The sequence below is a fragment of the Panthera uncia genome, chromosome E1, assembly GCF_023721935.1.
Source record: "Panthera uncia isolate 11264 chromosome E1, Puncia_PCG_1.0, whole genome shotgun sequence".
Lineage (NCBI taxonomy): Eukaryota > Metazoa > Chordata > Mammalia > Carnivora > Felidae > Panthera > Panthera uncia.
Window position 1 is genome coordinate 23,741,479 of NC_064814.1, and position 17,954 is coordinate 23,759,432.

The 17,954-nt window shown below is 48.1% G+C and overlaps 1 protein-coding gene across 3 annotated transcripts in view; it reads right to left on the minus strand.

Moving 5' to 3' along the window:
• Window positions 1-17,954, minus strand: part of SLC39A11 (solute carrier family 39 member 11) — a 344,617-nt gene that overhangs the window by 126,384 nt on the left and 200,279 nt on the right. The gene's annotated exons all lie outside the window — the stretch shown is intronic.

A 17,954-nucleotide genomic window follows, 5' to 3' on the forward strand; every position in this document is an offset into this window, starting at 1 on the left:
CTGTCTCTGGACTTCTAAATGAGAGCAGATGCTGTTGCTTCAGGTTTTCTGCATATGCAGCCAACCCTTCATCCCAACTGGGAAGGCAGAGAGGTTCTTTACGTTGGTCTTTGGATCCTGCATGCTCCATTCGACATCGTCTGCCTGCATTTCCGTGGCCGAGAAAAGTTTCTGGATGTGTGTGTGGGGGGGGGGGGGCCAGCTGTGGAGTATTCCCGTCTCCATGAATGCACTCCTTGGACTGAACTTGAACTTGTGTGGATCCCTACACCTCTCATAGGAATGAACTCCCAGACACAGCTTTGATCATTGGTGGCATCAGGGTTATTTTCTTAAACATCTCTTAGCTATTTCTTTTGCTCTTCCTTCCCATTCCCATCCCATGCAGAGGAGGAAAAAAAAAAATCAGCCAGGCAAGAGTACATCCAATTCCCTTTCTTAATTAGAAGAAGCAAAACATTTGAAAAGCAGTGGCACAGTTACTTGAAGAACATCGCAAATTATCCACAAGCGCAAAGCTAGCGTATTAAGGAAAGCAGCAGGGGCAAAGAACACACTCCCAGGCTAGTGGAAAAGGCGATCCATATCTGCAGAGGCATCTGTCAATCACAGCGGGGACTTCCTAATCCCCTCACTCACTGCCGGCCACGCGTGGAAGAAGGGCTCGTGTGGAATAGAATGAACCCAAAGTGTCAACAGCACAGCTATGAAATCTATCGTCCCCAAACTCACGCTCCAGAGTGCGTAATGGATTTGGAGGAAGCGTTCAAATAAATAATCATTTCCTGGTAGGAGATTAGATTTCATACACCACAGCCCAGGCCGAGCTTATGTGGAGGGATATGAAGAACAGAGTTCTTTTTCCAAAAGGAAAATTTACTTCGAATCCACTAATAAATAAGTAACTAGTTCCTTCCAAACCCTGTGGTCTGGGAAAGAAAGCAATTAGCTTGATTGAGAGTGTTTTCTGACTTCAAGTGTTCTTTAGAGGCAGTCATATTACATCAGATAGAGGAATGGCTGACTATGACAGATCCTGGGGTCTCTTTCTCCAGAACTAGTTCCTTCCAAACCCTGTGGTCTGGGAAAGAAAGCAATTAGCTTGATTGAGAGTGTTTTCTGACTTCAAGGGTTCTTTAGAGGCAGTCATATTACATCAGATAGAGGAATGGCTGACTATGACAGATCCTGGGGTCTCTTTCTCCAGAAAGAGCAGGTTGGCTATGACAACATCACGACCTCTCGAGATAAACCAGAATAGTTCACTTTTAGATAGTTCCAACTGTGAAAAAGTTATTCCTTATGCTGTGCTAACATCTATTCTCCTATACCTTTCACTCATTCGTTCTACTTCTGGCTTGGGAGGGAACATGGGACAAACCCAGGCTCTGCTCCCCATGGCGGTCCTCCCAAGACATAAAGCAGCCAACACCCCCTCCATTTTCACTGCTTTGGCCTAAAAGGCCCGGTGATCTTGGATGCTACTCTGGTCTCAGTTTCTAGCCCAGCATGCTGGGGGGTCCTTGTCTGCAAGACCAAGGCTGTGGGGCTCTCTTCTGTCATTGGATTCTCAGAGGAGGTTACCCTGTCTTGTACCTCCCCTTGTCCAGGTGACAGTAGACACAGCAGGAGCCCTGGAAGGAACGGCTTCACCAGGTTCACTTATCAACTCCAGTGGTACCTCGCACCTTGCAGAAAGGAGGTGAGCAGCAAACACTTCAATCAATACGTGATTGAATGAACGATTAAGCTTCTCTTTTTTTAATGTTTATTTATTTATCTTGAGAGAGAGAGAGAGAGAGAGAGAGAGAGAGGGGCAGAGAGAGAACCCCAAGCAGGCTCTACGCTGTCAGCACAGAGCCCGACGCAGGGCTCAATCTCACGAACTGAGAAATCGTGACCTGAGCTGAAATCAAGAGCCAGACGTTCAACCGACTGAGCCACCCAGACGCCCCCAATTAAGCTTCTTATGGAATTAAAATCCAAATTCACTTCCTTCCTCCTGAAGACACTTTTCTCACCTGTTTGGGGGTGAGGAATCTAATTTCGGGACTGTACTTAGGTCCCTGTTTCTGTCCGTCTTCACCTTGTGACAGTGCATCAGAATTCCAGCCTTGGAGATCTTTTGGTTTAATGATTTAATCATCCTGCAGGCTACCTGCCCTTCAGGTCAGCTACAGATTGTCGTGCCATCAATAGGCTGGTCTGAGTGACTAATTAGATGATATTTAGGTGATATGTGGCTTATGTACATAGTCCAAGTTTTGAAGAGGCAGGTTGAACGTGTTTGTCTGGTCTTCCTGGAAGGAGGGTGCTATGGGTGGAATAATGTCATGGTTCCCACCTGCCCCCCCGCCCCGCCCCAGTTCATATGTTGAGGTCCTAACATCTAGTACGTCAGAACATGACCTTGTTTAGAAATACACTGTTGCAGATGTAATTACTTAAGAGGAGGTCAGCCTGGAGTAGGTCGGGCCCCTTATCCAACGTGACTGGTGTCCTTATGGAATAGACATGCACAGAGGGAAGATGTCAAGAGCCACAGGGGCAAGATGGCCATCTGTAAGCAGAGGAGAGAGGTGTGGACAGATCCTTCCCTCCCAGCCTCACAAGGAGCCAACCCTGCTGACACCTTGACTTTGGACTTCTAGCCTCTAGAACTGTGAGGCAATACTTTTCTGTTCATTAAGCTACCGAGTTTGTGGTCATTTGCTCAGCAGCCCTGGGTCCCCCTCTGCTCTGCATGCCTTCCTTCCCTATCCCACCTCCCTGCTCACCAGGGACTCACTGTACAAGGCCCTTCCCCATTTCAGGTGGGAACAGAACCAACCCCAAAAATGAGGAAGGTGAGCCACTACCTGCAGGGGTCTCTCTGGATTTTGAGAGTCTAGAAATCTAAAGCCAGTGTGGAGCAGAATGGGAAATGCAGGCTGTGGGGGGAGTCCTGAGTGTTGGGGTCACCAGGAGGGGCCGCCGAGGCATGCTGGGCAGATGGGATCAAGTAATGTTCCCCAAGGAGAGGATGCTTGAGCTGGGCATTGAAGGTTGAGTAGAAGTTGGCCAGGTGAAAAGATGGGCCAGAAATGGTGGAGGGGGACAGAGGGAAGGGGAGGAAGCAGAGAAGGGTGGGGTTGTGGCAGCCTCTGGACAGACCCGAGCAGCATATTGGCTAAGGTCAGTTGTGAATAAGGGAGCACCAGGGCATTGGATGGGAGGAGGGGATCACGGGCAAAACCCTGAAAAGACAGCTTCAGCACTACACTGGAAGTCAAGACAAAATAGTGTGTTACCACTGGAGGGATATTTTAGCCAAGGACAATCCATGTCTGGGGGTCCAGAGAGACCCAGGCCCCTTCTCTTTCTCCCCTTTCCATTTATCAAAATCCTATGCATCTTTTACTGTCTAACTGCCCTAGTGTGCCCTTCCTCCCCAGCTCCCCAGACTACTCGCATCCCCGACCCAGAGTTAACTGGTGCCTCCTCTCTGCTCCTGGTGCCCTTTCTCTAGGTCACTAATGGAGCAGATCATCCCCTCAGTAACTGTGTTTTGACCACCCCCCTCACTTGGTTGAGTGACCCTCCAATGTCTCCATAGAGCGCTGAAACGTTCCCAAGAACTCAAGAAAGGGGCAGAACCAAGTGTGTGTTAAGGAATGTCACTGAGCGGTGCAGAAGTTCCTTATAAGGTCAGGGGATGGCACGGAGAAACACATCAGAGGGACTCAGACAACTGGTAACACTGCTCAAGAGAAATACACAGGCATTAGATGGGGAGAAAAGGAGACAGGCCAAGGATGCATTTCTTCTTAACAAGTAGGAACAGGTTTAAGTCTGTAGAAAGCTAGGGGACACACGCTCACAGGTGATTCTTCAAGCTGCCACCAGGAGCTAAAATTGCCACCACCGATAAATGAAGAACCCTTTACCTGTACCTCAAACTCCCCAGAGTGGAGGGAGCATTTGGGGGTGCCACTATGTGGACCCCAGACTCTGCAATCGACTGACGCAAGAGCACAGAGCAGATGTGAACTTCTGTGGCTTCAACAAAGAATCCCTTGAGGATGACCCCAAAAGGCCTTTTTTTTTTTCTGAATTATGAACAGCAGAGTTAAGAGGAAGATGTCTGCGTTCCTTGATTCCTACCATGTGAAACATGGAAATGACTCAGAGACGGAGGACGGAAAGGGCGGCCGCTGCTGCTGCGAGTTTCCAAAAAGACACTCATGATCCCACCAAAAGAGAAAAGCTGGGGCAATAAGTGAAAACTCAGAATTCAAAAAAGCTCAGTGGTGTCACAGAGGGGGTTGGGTCCCGGGGTCCACACACCTGAAAAAAAGATACACGTTGCAGTGGCTGCTTAATTCTGTCTCTGTCAGAAAGCACTCACTGCGGTTAAAAAGAAAAAGAAAAAAAAAGCAAAACTCAACCCTGTTTGTCGACTCAGGTACTAACTCGGCTGTATCTTGGACAACAAATTGGTGTTTGTCTAAAACACACACAGAAAAGAAAATAGCTTCCCAGTTGTCAGAGCGAAAATCCTTTACTCTTCTGTCCAGCAACTGGAAGAAAAACAAGGGAATTTGTGGCTTGGTTTCCTTGACAACCTTATCTTCACTCCAGGCGTCGTGCCCTGTCTCTAAGCAACAGGGCACTCTTCAGAAGCACCGGGAGGCAAAACCTAGAGCTTATCCTGAGCCCCGGGAGGACGGGGCAAATCAGGGCAGAGTGTGTCCCTGCCAGGGCGCAGCCCAAGGAGCTTGGAAAGGTGCACGGCCCCAAATACCCCCACCAAACCCCATACACAACCCAGCATCTCCCCGTGTCCTTGGGGCCTAAAATTCTACCTCTCTGCTCTCCTCCCCTGGGCGTTTTCCCCTGACCTCTGGAGGGGTCAGTCAGTGGCTCAGTTCATCATGTACCCCACTCCTGACAGAAAAGCCCCACATGGCCCTAGTGTGAAGGGGAGACTGCCCCTTGAGAACAGGGCACAGAAAGGGAAGCTAAGATGCCTCTGGGACTTGCTAATTGTGCAAACAAATGGCTCTGCTGGAGAAAAGCATTTGATTAAAAGCAGACGGGAGAAGACGGCTATGTTGCTGTATTGACATTTAAGAATTTGCACCTGAAAATGGGAGTCAGAGATTTTTTTTTTTTCCCCACCAGCACGTCCCTGCTTCTTCTCTAACATCTCTGTGCCGGGAAGCATTTCTGAGAATATACTGAAGAGCAAATGAACAAAATATCTGGAAATGACAGCTCTGAACTTTAATCAGAGCAAGAGATGATGAATTCGTTGCTCTGAGGCTCGGAGGAGATGGGGATGTGGAAGGGAAGGTGTAGACAAACAGTGCTTTTAACTACTGTATCCGGTAGTCAGGGAAACCACTGTCTCTCTGGTCCCTTTACTCCTGGCAGGCTCATGTCCCTGATCGAAGTTTATCCTCCTGTCACCTGGGAGGCAGGGAGGTGGGGCCACACTGACTCACCTTCACGACTCTGGAAATCACAATTTGCTGAAGTTGTAATACATACAAACCACACGGTTATTTACACATTAAGATAAAAACTATAGATTCTGATTCCTAGCTCTTACTTACGTGTGGAAATGGAGAATTTGGCTAGTCTAAATTGCTATCATTCCAAGGCAATTTCCAAATTCCAAATCCCATAAGCTTTGGGTTATTTTATTTTTTATTCTTTTTTTTAAGCTTATTTATTTTTGAGAGAGAGAGAGAGGGAGGGAGAGAGACTGAATCCCAAGCAGGCTCCGAGCTGCCAGTGCAGAGCCCAATGCAGGGCTCGAACTGATGAACTAACTGTGAGATTATGACCTGTGCTGAAATCAACAGTCAGATGCTTAACCAACTGAGCCACCCAAGCACCCCTGGATTATTTTCCAATTAATTTTTTTGGTAGCCCATTAACAAGACAGATCTATTTGAGATTCCCCTCCTTGTGCATTTTCTCTTGAGTAGAATTGCTGACCAAAAAGGGCCATGGATTTCTTTTCAAGCACTCATTCGAGCCCCGTTTATAATAGCTGCTTGACTCAAGCTGAGGGATCTGTGCTCTACAAAGCTGACAGTGGGGCTTAAGTCATGGGCATGGGCTGCAAAGATCGACAGCTTGGGGCCACTCCCAGGGTTAGGAGAAAGAAGCAGTCGGGGAAGAAAGAGCTCAGGTGCAGGAAGAGTGACTCTGTGCTGGTATTTTGTAGGACGTTGGAGCAGGGCAAGATGTGGCACAAGATCCAAGGCAACAGGAAATGGGGCCCGATGTCTATTCCCAATAGCTACCAGCCACTGCAAGAGCAGCCAGAGGGTGACTGACTAGGACGAGACCCTGCATGAGGTCGTGGTGCCACCCTTTGGGCAGGTAACATGCAAAAATCACAGGCCAGGGGGCTGTCTCTTCTCCAAGGTGCTGAACTGCCGAAGGACGGGTGGCTAGACATGGCTTGGACCCAGGTGTGGGAGGAAGCTCGGGTCCATCACAGCCCCCCTGGGGGCTTCCCACAGACAGAACTTGCCAGCTTCCACCCCACTGTGTGTTCTGTGGAGAACAGCCTCCCTCCACGTCTCCCACAGCCCCGTGGGAGCTCACCACCCCCAAATGTGTGTCTCCAGGACCACAAGAAGACAGGAGCCCGAGGCAACGGAGGCTATTTGAGTCAGGCCAGGACCCACCTCTGGCACGCACCACCCTGAAAAGGGAAACACACCAACTGCACGGGGAACAGACCTACACTGGGCTGCCGTTTCACTCACTGTATTTAATCAGAGAGAGGGGAAGAGAATGGGATTTTGATTTCAGAATTCATCCTTGGTTAATTGTTATTTGCAGAACACAAGTAACATTTTAATTATTTTCAACCCCACACCATAACAGCTATCAAGGGAATGGAGACAAAATAGAATAAACAGGGGACTTATTAAACACATAATTAATGTGTGCTAAAATTAGCATATATGAATATGAATGAGCTGGGACTATTATAAAGTTAGTGCCTCAAATATTATCACCTGATTAGTCCTGTTATCTGCTATAGCTTCTCAAGAGTTGAGGCCACCCCAACAGGGGACGGGGACACATCAGCAGATGAGATGTTCCTTGGAGGATTAATCTGCCCGCCAAGGCTTCAGGTATTTTTATAAATCAAAGTTTGAGAGAAGCTACAATTCTTTTTACAGTGAAGCAAAGACAAGTCAAGCACTGGGCAAAGATCATTGCAAAGCCAACATGGGTCACGTGGGACTCTGGACATGATAATGTCTTTGAGTTCTGGGACGGAAGCAGCGGGCCAGTATGCAGGAACAACCTGTCCTCGGGATGGCTTCTCCAGGCGGAGGAAAGGGTCTGCAAGTATTTCTCATGGCAGCCTTGGCCCAGCGCGGAGCTGCCCGGGCCGAGCACAGCAGCAACACTGTAGTTCTGACACAAAAGATGATCTGCCTGGTGCATGCAAAGGTAGGTCAGTGCCGAGGCTCGAGACACTAATCTCATTAACTAGCAGGAAGAAAGAGAACAGCCTGGTATTGAGCCAGTGGCCTTGACCTTTCCCATGTGCCGCTGCCCAGGGCATTCCCGCTGGCCTCCTCCATCCTCTCTGCTGTGGGTGGGATCACTGGCACCCAGTCAGTCCTACAAGGCCTGGGTTTCAATGTTAAGTCTGCGAGCAGTAAATATTATTGTTTAAACCGCACAGAGCCAAAAGAAACGACACCCTTGCTCCGAAGGCTTGCACTTACTGCTTTGACTTCTGGTGACAATGGATTCGTTCTGCACTGCATCATAATACGTGTGTGTATAAACGTCATCCTGTCTGCCAGACGGGAAGCTCTTTTGAGGCAAGGGCTGTTTTTTATCCTGTTTTGTAGCTCTCAGAGCATCTGGAGCCATGCCATCGGACACGGCGGCTACTAGCTATGTGTGGCCGCGAAGCACTTGGGATTTGGCTGGTGGGACTGAGAAAATGAATGATTTGTTTTTGTTTTAATTAACTTAAGTTTACATCTGAAAACTCAAGAAATATATATAATATTTTTTTCTCCACTCTACACAGCTTTGTTTTGAGGGGACTACATTTCACTTGAACCATTAAAAATTTAGCCTCCGAACTGAGTTGTGCCCAGAGTGTAAAATACACGCTGCATTTCAAAGACTTAGTGTGGAAAAAAAAAGAATGTACAATGTCTCAATTTTTTACATTGAGTCTGTTAAAATAATAAGATTTTGACTATTTGGGTTAAATAGAATATGTATTAAAAATTAGTGTCGGGGCGGCTGGGTGGCTCGGTTGGTTGAGCGTTCGACTTCGGCTCAGGTCACGATCTCATGGTTTGTGAGTTCAAGCCCCACGTCGGGCTCTGTGCTGACAGCTCAGAGCCTGGAACTTTCTAGAGATTCTGTGTCTCCCTCGCTCTCTCTGCCCCTCCCCCGCTGGTGCTCTGTCTCTCACTCTCAAAAATAGGTAAACGCTAAAAAAAATTAAAAATTAGTTTCACTTGCTTTTTACATTTTTTTAAAAAATGGCTACTAGGAAGCTAACAATGGAGACGCAGAGTGCATTGTATTCCTGTTGGACGTGGGGGATCTAGCAGCATCCACACACAGGACGTATCAGCCGATTGGTTGAACATTATAAACAGATGCCGGCACCACCTCTCACCTGGCCCCCAGTCTCCATCACAAACCAGATAAAAGTATTTTACAGGTATCTGGATTAGAAATCGAATCTGTGCCCAGGAAACAAAGGAAACCGGAGACAAAGGAATAAAATCGCATGTGCCAATTAATGAGTAACCTCCCTCCTTTTGAAATGGATTAAAGTACGATACAGTAGTAGGTTGTACAAGAAGAGAAGAATTCCAATAATGAGACCATCAGAATGCACTTCCTTCTTATCTTGATGGCAATGGGGCTCTGTGTTCTTAGCAGCCGAGGGAAAAAAGAAAAGGCATACACAGTAAATTATGAATACCGTTTCCACAAGCGAGGCAAAGCTTTCTCAGGCGGTGCATTCTAAACCAAATACCTTATTTGGGAGCATTGGGGGATGAACTAGGCAATGTTCCCAGCAAAAAAAAAAAAAAAAAAAAAAAAAAGTGACAGTAAATGCTGTGGTGATTTTCACGTGACAGTTAATGTCCTTCCTTCGAAACCCGAGCTGAGGCAAGAGAATCTGTTCTGTGAGAGGGCTAAGCTGGCACAGACCAGTATGCTTGCTTGCTCGGGGGGCAGGTGTATGTCACCCGGAGCAGAGAATGACAAGATCATCCTTGGAGTGGCTCTTTCCATCTCCTTGACATTAGACGTGGTGACAAGCCTGCTGTGATTTCTCTGCACAAGCTGCCCCCCCACCCCATCTGAGAAATCAGAAGCCAGATCAGAACCAAAGGGAACAAGAATGATGGCACCACAGGGGTGACCCTGTCCTCCCCTTAGCTTATTTTAACAAAATCCACTTATTTTCAAATTTTGAAACGTAAGGCATTTTATTCGTAAAATATGTTTGACGCCGACCCCACAACCAAGAACACCTGTCTCGGGAAACAAAATGTCTCCCCTAAATAGAACTCGGCCCAAGGCAAGCTGAGGTAGGCTCTAGATAACCTGTGGAGTTCACATTGTTTTGCCAAGGGTCCAGGGCAGTGCCATCCAATAGAACTTTCTGTGAAGACAGAATTGTTCAGTACCTGTGCTGTCCAATATGGTAGCCACTGGCTGTGTATGGCTAGTCAGCACTTGACATGTGTTTAAATCTGACAAATAAATAGGACAGCATTTGGTGGCTCTGGGATCTCAGGCTTTCTAACTCCAGAACCTACGCTTGTCTGTCCCTATAGCTACTAGCTGCTGTCCTGGACAGTGCAGGTCTGGGAGGACTTAGGAAAACCGTGAGGTGGCTGATAGCTGCCTGGCCAGAGTAGAAAGACAATTGGAATTTACCGGAAACATTGAGTCTTCATACAAAAATATGTTCAGATTCTCTTGCCTTAATTTTTCCCTTTAATTTACATAATAGATGGGAGGATGACATAATCTAGCAGATGTGGAAATGAGTCTTCATTTTAACCCTAGTCCTCATGCAGCTTTAAATTTTTTTTTAAGTTTATTTATTTTGAGAGAGACAGAGACAGCCCAAGTTGGGGAGGGGCAGAGACAGAAAGGGCAACAGAGAATCCCGATGCAGGGCTCCAACTCCCGAAACCGCGAGACCATGACCAGAGCAGAAGCCAAGAGTCGGACCCTCAGCTGACTGAGCCACCCAGGCGCCCCAATCCTCATGCAGCTCCAGAACATAGCCCACGTGTTCCGGCCAGTCGGTAGGGCACAGGCAGGGGTGTCTGTAACCCATGGCAGGAGTTGGTAGCGAATTTTAAAGTTGCCCTGTTGCACTGGGGAGGTGGTGGTGGGGGGGGGGGCTGCAGGAATCCCAGTTACGATTTCACCCTCGGGGGCTCTGTGCCAGTTCTCCTGCTCAAACCCAACGGCGTCACCGGGGAGCACGCTACCAGCTTCTGCTACAGTGCTCACCCAGGAACACAATATGCTGTGCAAAATGTCATCCCAGACAGGAGCCCAAGTTAATTATAATGTCAGGCTTCCCACTGAGACACAGATAATTAGAGGAGAATATTACAGTGTTTCCCAACTCCTGGGGTAAATGGGAAGCATCTTCGAATGTCACCTGCTGGAGATAGGAATTAAAGTGGTTGGAGATGTTCCACTGGAGACGCCCAAGGCCAGAACGAAACCATCTGTCGGGATCAGAGCGGCGTGAAGGCAAAGTAAGAGGGGGGAGGGGGGAGGGGAGAGGATGAGGTGTTCTAGGCCCCGTGATATACACGTCACAGCAGATGACATAATGAGTGGCCCTGCTGGTGGCCAGCACTGTCTCCTCACTTAACACCGAACCCCAAGATGGGTTATTATTTCCATTTTACAGCCAGGATCCTGAAACTCCCAGCGTCTTAGCTGAGGTCACCCAGCTGGCAAAGCATTTGGTGCTCCAGGGTTCACGGCCTGGCCTTTCTGATTCTACATCCTGGGCTGGTCCCCTCTCCCCACACCTCCCTCCTTGATACATCAAAGGGCTAACGATTTGCTTGGGTCCTGGATTGTCCTCCCTTGGTGGAGGTGGTGGTGATGGCGACAGGTGCATGGGGACCGCGAGGGGCTCACTGTACCCGCATCTGCAGAGCGCCCACGGTGATAGTCCACGTTTCCCCTGCCGAAACCTCCCTGCTGATCTGAGCTGCTGCGTCTGGAGTGACAATCGCACCAACACGCCATTGTGGTGCCGCAGACATTCACATCTAATGTGGCAAGCTTCAAAACACGAGAAGCATTTCCTGAACTTCTCTGTAACTGGCTCTGAAAAACTCTGATCCGTCAGGAGGAAGAAAGCATAGCCCCCCGTAGCGAGAGGCAGGCTGCCCATGCCTGCACATGCAACCGTGAGCTTCATCTTCTGCCTCCCTGGGCAGCTTCGAAAATGTAAACCAGGGGGTACAAACACCTAACTCATACACAGAGGACACTTACAAAAGGCCCCAGCAAGTGGCAGCCTCCTGTATGACTGGTGGCTTTTGTTGCTGCCAATGAGTTGCAGTCTTGAGTGGTCTTCAGCTTACACATTAACTGAGCCTGGGTCCCTGGCTGTGCAGAATACTCCTCCAGTTTCTGGAAACAGAACAATGCGAAGGAGAGGCTGTTGCTTCAGTGTTTTGCCTGGAAAGCTCCCTTTCTAATAACAGGATTTTCTATTCGGTCTTTGTCCCAGGAAAATGAACAGTCAGGAAGCTGTTCTTTCTAGCTCTTGGCTCCTTCCTGTAAGCTCTAAGTTGCCAGACCTGTGAAGCTGCCCTTCCAGCACGTGGAGACCACACCCAAGGGTAAAGTGAATGCCAGGGACAAGACCTGGAACCTGGGAATCCCAGTGTTCATGACAAAGGAGACTTTGCAGACAGGACGGTCCTGGATTATCTAGGGACAGGATAACCAAGCGTAGGTTATATGGGTGGACCAGATAACCCAAGAATCTTTATAAGAAGGAGGCATAGAGATTAGACACAGAAGAGAAAGCAATCTAATACAAATCCTTTGTTTTGTTTCCAGCCTGTAATGAAAACCACCCAAACAAGATTATCTCAGCCATAAAGGAATAACTGTTATTTCTACCCTTTTGTGTGTGTTTTGGGCAGAGGGATGTTGAGGCAGTTAAGCGATAGAGGTTCCTCTTCCAAAAACCTTTTTTATCATACAAGTCATTTGTGATAGATAAGTTGATAAATCTCACAAGAACATGAAGAAAATAAAAATCAGCCACAATCCCAGGAATAACCAACGACGGTTAATATTTTTAGTGTATAAATTTGTGAGATTCTGTTCCTTAAAAAAAAAAAAGCCCCACTCAAGCGTTTCATGTAAAGCCACAAAATGTAGCCTAACAGGAACCGTTGAGTGAAGACAAGCCAAATAATTAAAATCAATTGTTGTGCTGTTTCTGGAGACACAGGCAGTGACCCTAGTTCGCTGTATGTCACAGCAACAACCAGCAAAGTGAACTTGGCTCTTGACTTTAATGAGAGGAAAATAAAAAGCGTGTGACTCATCTCGCCTCTTCTATGGGTTTATAAATAATTTTAACCACAAAGGAGAGCCCACTGTGTCACAGAGACCCACAGAAGCTGAATGCCGTCCGTTAGCCCGCCTGTGGCCAAGGGAGAAGGGAAACTGGGACCCTTGGCTCTCAGATGACAGCCCTCCATCCCAGGATGGACGGTAGGTACCAAGTGCACCAGTCATTCCTTGTGCTGGAATAGACGCTGAGCTTCAATATGCAACATGAGGTCCTAAAAGGGAGACAGCATGGGGCTTCTTACAGGAAACTCCATCTGTGGTGGGGGTGGGGGGAGCGAGACCCCTTTAAATGACTGCCATTCAAGGTGATAACCATCACTACAGAAGCAGAGACAGGACACAGCAAGGCATCACCAAGAAAGGAATGATTTACACCGTTAAATACATTAGATGAATATTGTACTCTTTGTATTATTTTTCACAGAATCATCCAATGCCAGGGCTGAAAGGAATCGCAGCGATAATTTAACACACGTGCGCGCGCGCGCGCACACACACACACACACACACACACACACACACACACACACCCTGAGTCACCAAATGGAGTAGTGCTTGAAGAAGATAACTCTGGAAGATCCCTTTAAGCTCTAAATTTATCTTTCTGGCATACAAAATGATGCTATAGCACACTGTCGAGACCATAAGCTGCTCATGAAAAGAGATTAGTAGGAACTCGATTTGCTAGTTGATTTTTAATTCCACTCAGATGCACAGAGGGTGCTTGTTTTCCGAAGGCCCGGGGACCTCTGGAAGGCTCAGAGCCCTTCAGCCTGCATGATGCTGCATGAAAATCACTTTTCAGAGACAATGCTCAGAAGGCGACAGAGTTGCTTGTGCAGAAAACACATCATTTCCCCGGGGCACCATTTTCCAAAGGACTCGGGCACCCCATCCCGCCTTCGACGCACACTGGCCAAGCCAGAGAGGGGGCATGGAACTTGGAGGCGCCACATCTACCTGCAGAGACTTGAGGTCTGCCACACGGGCCGGAGGGGCTCATGTCTGATGGTCTTCCTCGGCCATTACAGTTTCTTTCGGAAACACGTCCACTGTTGGCACGATTGTGCATGTTTTTCTCGAAAGTGGGGATTCTTCCCCGCTCTAGGGCTGTGGATGGTCTTCACGAGGTCCATGAACACTTGGGGCTGCCTGCGTGCTGCGTGGGAGGGGGTCCCCAGCTCCTCCCAGGTTCTTAAGAACAGCTGTGAGCCACAAAAGTTTAAGAACGTGTCCACCCCGGGGCACCTGGGTGGCTCAGTCGGTTGAGCGTCTGACTTCGGCTCAGGTCATGATCTCACAGTCGGTGGGTTCGAGCCCCATGTCAGGCTCTGTGCTGACAGCTCAGAGCCTGGAGCCTGCTTCGGATTCTGTGTCTCCCTCTCTCTCTGCCCCTCCCCTGCTCACACACACTCTCTCTCTCTCTCTCAAAAATAAACATTAAAAAAAAATTTTTTTAAATAAAATAAAATGAAAGAACACGTCCTCCCTTGCACACATGTGTAAACCCAGGGCCTGGGGTGTGTGCGTGTGCCTACACGTGTGACCTCACACACCAGAAAACTCTACTGGACAAGACACTCACTAACAAGCTTCCTTTTTTTACTTCCACATTAAAAAAAAAAATTAACAAAATGTCATCCCTATCATCCCCAGGACATACAAAACTGAACCAGCAAAGACAAAAAAACTTCAAAAAAATCAAGTATCCTTTTAGTCACTGTGAAAAGTCTATCTTAAAACCCAGAGTCGTGGGGAACGTGAAAGCTCTAGTTAAATTTTTAATAAACTATAAAGGATAATGGTAAAAAAGAGACCTTTTCAAAGGTAAGCTGGCGACAGACAAGCTCTTGAAATGGTTCCCATCAAAGGGCAGGAAGCTGCCGCGGGTAACTGCGGGCGAGTGAACTTCTCTTCCGACCGGAGTTAGCAGACTGAGGCTCCAGGGCTGCGTCCCAGTGGGGCCTTGGGAGCCTCGTCTGTTTGTATTTAGACCCTGGTGACGTCATCTGGTGCCGGGGGGTTCAACCACATCTACGTGCCAATGATTCACAGGCGGCCCAGATTGATCTCTGCGGCCCAGACTCTACTCCCGTCTCCAGATTCGAACATCCGACTGCCTGATGGGTATCTCCACTCGAATGTCTGCCGACAACCAAACCTCGCAGTCCAAAACGGAGTTCTTGACATGCCCTTCTGAAGCCTGCCCCCGCTGGGCCATCCCCATCCCAGTCGAAGGCGATTCCACGCTTGGCCGGTCAGCCCTGAAACCTCGGGGTCCTTCCTGGCTCCTGCCTTTGCCTCTCACCCCACGTCTACTGCGCCGGCAAATTCCCCCTCTCCACCTTCAACAGAAGCCAGAATGGGACCCCTGCTCAGCATCTCTGGCACCACCACCCTGGTCTGAGCCACCTTCGTCTGTTACCTGCATTCCTGCAGTGAGTGGCCTCTCTGCCCGGCCTCTCCACAGCCGCCCTCCCCCTCCTGAGTCCAGTCGGAACTCAGCACCGACAGAGAATCTTTTACAACACAACTCAGATCATGTGCTTCTCTGTTCAAAAGTCCCACAGAGTGAAAATGAAAATCCTTACAAGTTCCAACTGGGGCAGGGCCGACCTCTGTCCTTCCTTTGTGCCTCCCACTCACCCTGTTCCGGCCACAGTGGACTCCTGACTACTCCTCATAGGTCCTCACGTGCTCCTGCCTCAGGATTCTTGCGCTGGCTGCTCCCTCTGCCTGGAACATTCACTCTGCCCCAGAGAGCTGCGTGTCAGACTCAAATGCAAGGTCTCAGTGAGACTCACTCTGACCGCTCTATTTAAAATCGCAACTCCTTTCTGGGGTGCCTGGGTGGCTCAGTCAGCTAAGCATCTGGCTTTGGTTCACATCATGATCTCACGGTTTGTGGGTTTGAGCCCTGTGTAGGGCTCTGTGCTGACCACTCAGAGCCTGGAGCCTGCTTCCGATTCTGTCTGTGTGTCTGTCTGTCTCTCTCTCTGCCCTTCCCCAGCTTGTGCATGCTCGCTCTCTCTCTCTCTCTCTCTCTCTCTCAAAAATAAATAAATAAGCTTAAATACATACATACATACATAAAATGCAATTAATAAAAGGCAGGAAAGGAGGAGAAATTTCCCCTTGAACCTCTTGATCTAAGCAAGCCAGCCGCTCCCCAGGTCATGAACTGTTAACGTGATGCTTCTGATGAACCAACTAGTTGAGGTTCCTATGACCCACTCAATCCTCCATACAGTCAAAAGGTACTTCCAATTCACCATAAAAGGGACACAGGTTGAACTTGAACTTGGGAACGCCAAAGATCCAGAAGAAGGTCTGTTGTCAGGAAAGAAGTAACTTTTGAATCTGTGCTGGTTACGAATCCTCAAATGTCAGTGTCCACCCACACCTCCTCCTGCTAACACATTTTTGCTTCTGGCCTTAATCCAAGCTCTTATGGAAGTCAATGAACACGTAAATATGTGAACTCTGACTCTCCCTGATCTTCTGTTAAAATGAGCCCAGAAACAGTCCCAGTTGAGCACACGGGAACACAGAGGGTAGTGGCAGGTGGGAGACGGGAAGGGCTCCGCCAGAGGAAAGCTTATGCCTAGCTTCTCAAAGCCCAGTCCTATGAAATCTGGATTTTTAGATCGCTTTTGTGTTCTTCTGGGAGACAGAAAATCACCACGGGATACCTCAAGCCAGTATAGTTACCTTATTTGGCTGTAAACCCACTGGGCTGATCTTTATTCATTTTCAACTGGTTAGAGAAGGAGCCTTGAGTGGCAGCAAGATAGCAATTAACTATTACGACGGAAGAGGCAGGGTAAGTACCTTCTCTTTTCTACTGATTAGAATTTAATAGGTTGAGGGTGACTGTGGAGGTTTTTCAAGCCGCCCTCTGCCAAGTCTTTGGTCTTCCAATGAGCTCGCTAAAACTTTGGGGGTGAATGTGGCCAGACCCATCCACCAGGGCAAATCTACTCGGGTCAGCTTGGTGCTTTGGGGTCCCACATAAGACTTCCTCCAAAGGAATACTGAATAGTAAGCTCTAGAAAAAGCAGAGAGTGTGCCTATGGCCAAAAGGGAAAGAGCCAAGAGGGAAATGAGATTGTGAAGAAAAACTGGAAGGCAACCAGCCTATATGATCCTACGATAGAAATTCCTAAGACCAGGACAGAAATGATAAGGAAAGTGCTTCTCATCTAGGGGAAGACCTAAGTTTAAAAAGTGATTGGGGGGGGCGCCTGGGTGGCTCAGTCGGTTAAGCGTCCGACTTCAGCTCAGGTCACGATCTTGCGGTCTGTGAGTTTGAGCCCCGCGTCGGGCTCTGGGCTGATGGCTCAGAGCCTGGAGCCTGCTTCTGATTCTGTGTCTCCCTCTCTCTCTGCCCCTCCCCCGTTCATGCTCTGTCTCTCTCTGTCTCAAAAATAAATAAAAAACGTTAAAAAAAATTAAAAAAAAAAAAGTGATTGGGGCGCCTGGGTGGCTCAGTCAGTTAAGTATTCGACTCTTGATTTCAGCTCAGGCCACGATCTCATGGTTTGTGAGTTCAAGTCCCTCATGGGGCTCTGCGCTAACAGCAAGGAACCCGCTTGGAATTCTGTCTCCCTCTCTGTCTGCCCCTCCCCCACTCGTGTGCGCACGTGAGCACGCATGTCCTCTCTCTCTCTCTCTCTCTCTCTCAAATAAAAAAAAAGTAATTGGACACATAGTGTTCTAGACAGGTTTAGTATATATGGGAATATAGAACATTGAAATTTTCATTCTTTAAAAATGACAAAGCAGAAGTTATAAATGTTGTAAAAGTTAAAAATGACTTCTGGGCAAGCAGAAGTTATATCAAGTTACCCAGAGAGGAACACATTGGCTGTGGCCTTTTCTCCCACAACATTGAAGCCAGAGGGCAATAGAACAACGTCTACACCAGCTTCGAGGAGAAGAATGTGCCTCTAGCAAGCCTGGCCAGTCGAGTCATGGCTGTGTAACAGGGTAACGGGTTGGCATTATGAACTGGGCAAGGGCTCAGATAATATATCACCCGGGGACACTCCCTCAGCAAGGTTATTCCTCAAACTCGAGTTCTGGCCCAAGGAAGATGGATCTGGATGCTGAAGAACTCAAGACTGAGGAAGCCACAGCTGGGAAGGAGGACAGGAGTATTATTAATGCTAACAACCGCGACCATTTTCCAATTGCTCATGTGGCCCAAGTACGGTACCAAAATCTGTGAACGTACGTGTGTGTGTGCAATTATAGCATCTTATTTAAGTATCAAAATAAATCAATTCATTTTGTAAATAATACCCCAG